Source organism: Lethenteron reissneri, chromosome 63 (assembly GCF_015708825.2).
Source record: "Lethenteron reissneri isolate LAM-NWPU_2019-01 chromosome 63, ASM1570882v1, whole genome shotgun sequence".
Classification (NCBI taxonomy): domain Eukaryota; kingdom Metazoa; phylum Chordata; class Hyperoartia; order Petromyzontiformes; family Petromyzontidae; genus Lethenteron; species Lethenteron reissneri.
The window spans coordinates 6,848,916-6,854,673 of NC_083841.1; positions in this window are offsets into that span (position 1 = coordinate 6,848,916).

Consider the following 5,758-nt stretch of genomic DNA (forward strand, 5'->3'; position numbering starts at 1 on the left):
CATACTACACATAAGCATTGCACTCATAATACATACTACACATAAGCATTGCACTCATAATACATACTACACATAAGCATATAACTCATAATCCATACTACACAAGCATTGCACTCACAATCCATACTACACATAAGCATTGCACTCATAATACATACTACACATAAGCATTGTACTCATAATCCATACTACACATAAGCATTGCACTCATAATCCATACTACACATAAGCATTGCACTCATAATCCATACTACACATAAGCATTGCACTCATAATCCATACTACACATAAGCATTGCACTCATAATACATACTACACATAAGCATTGCACTCATAATACATACTACACATAAGCATATAACTCATAATCCATACTACACAAGCATTGCACTCACAATCCATACTACACATAAGCATTGAACTCATAATCCATACTACACATAAGCATTGAACTCATAATCCATACTACACATAAGCATTGAACTCATAATCCATACTACACATAAGCATTGAACTCATAATCCATACTACACATAAGCATTGCACTCATAATACATACTACACATAAGCATATAAATCACAATCCATACTACACATAAGCATCGCACTCATAATCCATACTACATATAAGCATTGCACTCATAATCCATACTACACATAAGCATTGAACTCATAATCCATACTACACATAAGCATATAACTCATAATCCATACTACACATAAGCATAGAACTCATAATCCATACTACACATAAGCACATACTACACATAAGCATTGCACTCATAATCCATACTACACATAAGCATATAACTCATAATCCATACTACACATAAACATTGCATTCTGACGGTCATAATCAATACTACACATAAGCATAGCACCCGACTGAGGGTTTATAATCTATACTTCACGTAAACATTGCATTCTGACCGGTTATAACCCACACTACTGCAGAGGGGAGAAATGCGCGGTGCGTACAGTTAAGCGGTTTAACTTGGGGGGGTCAAACAGAGTTGTGCGCGTTGCCCCACGAGGTCTGCACACACGAGGGCACCCGCGTGCGAGAGAAGGCGAGAAGCGGGTGCCACCGAGGTCCAACAGGTGGCTGCGCTGTGACCGGTGGTTGGGGCCCAAGAGTCGTGGGGGGAGTGACGGGAAGAGACTCGTGGGGCGAGTGGCGTGGGCCTTGAGGACTCGTGATGGACAGGGGGTTACAGGCGGGAGTGGGTGGGAGAGACGGGAGTTGTTGTTGTTGCCGGGGACGAAGAGTGAAGACGTCTCGCCGCTGCCGCTGCAGCCGTCAACGGGACCTCGACCCTCACGCCGTCGCCGGGCCGGTGTTGGCTGAACCCCCCGCCCGGGACAGACGGGCGAGCGGGTCTGAGGGAGCGTAGCTGAGGGCAGCGGTGGAGATGCGGAGTTGCTGTGTGCGGAGCTGCTGTGTGCAGAGTCGCTGAGTGTGAAGACGCTGTGTGCGAAGACGCTGGGTGCGGAGTGGCTGTGTGCGAAGACGCTGTGTACAGAGTCGCTGTGTGCGGAGCTGCTGTGTGCGGAAACGCCGAGTACGGAGTGGCTGAGTGCGAAGTTGCTGTGTGCAGGATAAGTGAGGTGCAGAATAGATAAGAGCGGGGAGAAGTCGAGTGTCTGTGACCGCACAGATAGTTGTAGGAGTGCCTACAACTGGCGCAAGAACAGGTGAATCAAGTGTAAGCAGGTGACTTGTTACGACGTGTCGGTGTGAGTGATTTTTGAAGACACTACATTTGGTGCCGAACCTTCTCCGTCATGTCCAAATCGGCGACGAAACGTGAGAACCCGCCTGTTGCGTCGTCCGACGAAGACGCCGAGCAAGACACGCCCCTCCAACAGCTCCGCTTGCCGGAGCTCCGAGCGCCCGCTCCGTCGACGTGTTTCAGTCGGCTCAGGAGTGCGTGGCGAGTCCAGCCACCTCCTCCGCAGAGCTGGATGAACATCGCCGGTCACCTGGGAAGATTTCTGTCGGCCGCCACTCATCTTTTTGAGCGGATGACGGCTGCGACTTCCACTGCACGCCAAGACGCGCTTCCCGCCGCGGTCATGACCGAGGCGACTGGAGCGCTGGACCTTCCCGCCATTTCGGGGGTGGCAGCCATGCTCCACTCGTCCGCCATTTCGGGCGATCGGCCCACGCCGCAGCAGCTGCCACCAAGGTGGAAATCGTTCCCAAGTTCCGACAGCTGCCGCCGGTGCGTCAGTTCACTGCTGCAGGAGGAGATTGGATGGCTTTTCGACGTTGATTCGAGGCCGCCTACATCTCGGTGGGATGGACATCCCAGGAGGCGCTTCAGCCTCTTCCCATGGCCCTCGACGACGACTCGTTAGCCGCTTTTTTCGCCATCCCCTAGTCCGATAGAGCGACCCTCGCGCGCGCCTACACCGAGATGGCCGCTATTTTTGATCCCCCATCTAATGTTCGGAGAAGATTCAGGCTGCGGCGACGGGGAGAGAACGAGATGCCGCTGGCGTATCGCAGTGCACCCCTTGCCTTGGGGCACGCTGCCTTCCCTCGCATGGACAGAGTCGCCTTGGGTTCCCTCGCCTTGGAGCGGCTTCTCTCCTTGGCTCGGGAGTTGGGGGTCACCTTCGCGGTGGCAGAGGAAAACGACCCGACTTCTCTGCAGGTGGCCCGCGGCATCCAGCGCACCTCAACCTTAAGGATTGGCCGGCAGTTGCGGCCAGTATAACGGAGCCGACTGTGGACGAGCAGGCGTGGCCTCCTTCGCCCGGGGAATGGAGGGAAGGAGCGCTCGCCTGCGGCCATCAGCAACGGAATGGCACCCCAGGCTGAGCCAGCCGCCAGGGCGGCCTTCCTGTACCTGCTACAGGTGCGGCTGCCTGGGCCACATCGCCGTCGAATGCCACCGCGGGACCGAAGGGTTCCCGTCGCATCCATCCTCTGGCTTCAACACCTCCTCCTCCCGCAATATACAGGCCCGGAGAGCCTAATGCCCACGGACGGAGCGATGAAGACTCCTTCAGCGGACTATTCACGCCCGAGCGAAACCGTCTCTACCCGGGGGGACGGTCCTGCCGCACACACTCGCTCGCGACGCGTCACTTTTCGTTAATAGGACGGTTTGTTCACGCCATTTCCCTTGTTACTGTTTATTGTTATTGTTCGTTGCTCTTCCATGGTCACTGCTTGTGATTACGTTAGTCCATGGGTCGGTCACAACATATACGCGCACGCTTGCATAGATTTGACAGCCGGGACGGCTGCGTTTTTATTCGTGGGGAAGGGGGGGGGGGGATGATGTAGAGAAGTGAAATAGCATCTGCCACATCAGCAATTAATCCGATTTATACCTTCTGTTGGACAGACGGCACGTAACACCAGCGTAAGACTAAAAGAACACCAAAGAAATATGAAATTATCTCAAACACAACTGTCGGCAGTGGCAGAACATGCTTGCCAACAAGGCCACGCAATTTATTTTGATAACGTTGAAGTATTGTGCAAAACTAATTATTACTGGCCAAGACTAATTAGAGAATCCATTGAAATTGAGAGAAATACAAATAACTTTAATCGCTCTGACAGCTACCGGCTTAGTGTGGCCTGGAAGCGTATTATTAAATAATACATATTACAATTCCTTATTGGAGAAACACATACTAATTAACCGATTACTAGCGTATATAATTACAATAACCCCCCCCCCTCCACCACCTGATTTCTGCACCTGATTGGGTAGTGATTGGGTTCAGTTATTAAATAATACACATTACAACTAATTACCAATCTACAACTGATTACTAATCATAACAATTAACTGATTACTAATCTATTATATAATTACATCTGATCTCTGCACCAGATTGGGTTAAATGATGACGTCACCGTGCTGTTGCTCTATTTAAGACCAGGAGCAGGTAGAGGGCTTCACTATTCTGGCAAATTGCCCGATGATGCTGGATGTAATTACCAGCGAAACGTCGTACTCAAAAATTTTAAATATTGTGAATTCACTCAACACACCGGTGGGCTAAAGCAGTGAACTATTTGTCTTTTGTCAACATAACACATTTTTTACTGATTGACCGTGTCAGGTGGTGGAGGGTTGCGACACATTTATAAATAACGCGATCTAATCCAAAAACCTTTATTATGAATGACAGGGGTATCAGTTGTGAGTAGCCCTCGGCAAGGTAAAGTAAAAGTTAAACGGTAAAACAAGACAAACTTTACCCTACCTTTTACCTTACCACAATACAATCGCTCTACCCTACCTTTTACCCTTTAGCAGGTAAGGTAAAAAGCAACGAGCCTACCTTTACCCTACCTTTTACCCTTACCCCATACACAATTACCCGATTACAGGGTAATTACTAGGGAACTACACATGAAAAAGGTTTGTAACGATAAAAGCTAGGTAGAGCGCTTTATACATATAGAATACTCTAGAATCGGACGTTGAGGCTGTCGACGACACCGTCCTCCATAACCTCCTCGTCCCAGTCGTCTTGGTCGATGGCGATCTCATCAACAACCTGATCAAGTTCGTCATTGCCATCGTCCTCGGACGAACGACAGGCAATAAGATACTGCGCCGCTCCGGCCCAGTTAGACGGAACCTTCAGGCAGCCGACGCCGACGTCCCGACCTCGCTGCCTGGGGCGAGCGCGTTGTGCTTCTTGAGGTGGGCTTTACACCCCGACGCGTTCGTGTGGGTGGAAAACCACTTACGGCAGTGCGTGCTGTACATTGGGATCACAATCTATCCAATCGTGCGTGTGCTCCCATGGGAACACTTGCCGCTGCCTCTTTAGATTGCTGTATCCTGGTATCTTTGATCTCGTCATCAAGAACGTGCTCAGTCTCCATCTGGTCCGACATCAATGATCGAAATTTAAAATAGAGGCCACGGACTGCACCACGGAGCTTTTAGCGGTTAACAAGGTACTGTATTTACTGGGTAATTATTCATGCTACCTTTACCCTACCCCTTGACATGTCGAAACCTTTACCCTTTTACCTGGAAAAAAGGTAATTTACCTTACCTTGCCGAGGCCTAGTTGTGAGTGTGAAGGGACTGGTGGCTACGGGAGGTAATGACAGGGGTATCAGTTGTGAGTGTGAAGGGACTGGTGGCTATGGGAGGTAATGACAGGGGAGTCAGTTGTGAGTGTGAAGGGACTGGTGGCCATGGGAGGTAATGACAGGGGAATCAGCTGTGAGTGTGAAGGGACTGGTGGCTACGGGAGGTAATGCCGGGGGTATCAGCTGCGAGTGCGAAGGGACTAGTGGCTATGGGAGGTAATGACAGGGGTATCAGCTGCGAGTGCGAAGGGACTGGTGGCGACGGGAATGTTCGAGAAGGGAGCGTGGTCAGGCGACGGAAGAGGACGGTGGAGTCTGCCGGTCGAGCGAGTGTCCAGAGTCGGCGAGAATGATCGAGAAGGGGGCTTGGCCTCGTGTTGATAGAAAAGGGAGATGCGCTGGAGACTCGGGGCTGTTGCAGCGAGATCTCCGCCTGATGTCAAGTGAACGTCTTCTATAAAGCGCCATCTCAAGAGAAGTCATTACACTCGTAACGAATTGGCATGTTTTGTTTATGTTTACTAATCGGCTGTGTCGGGCGGTGGCGGGTTTAACGACATTTATATTCACGCGATCCAACCCAAAAAACTTTATTATGGAAAAACAGCTTGTTTGTGCTTTGCGGAGTGATTAAGTTAACTGTTTAACAAAATCAAAACTCGGTCAATCACTTCGAGA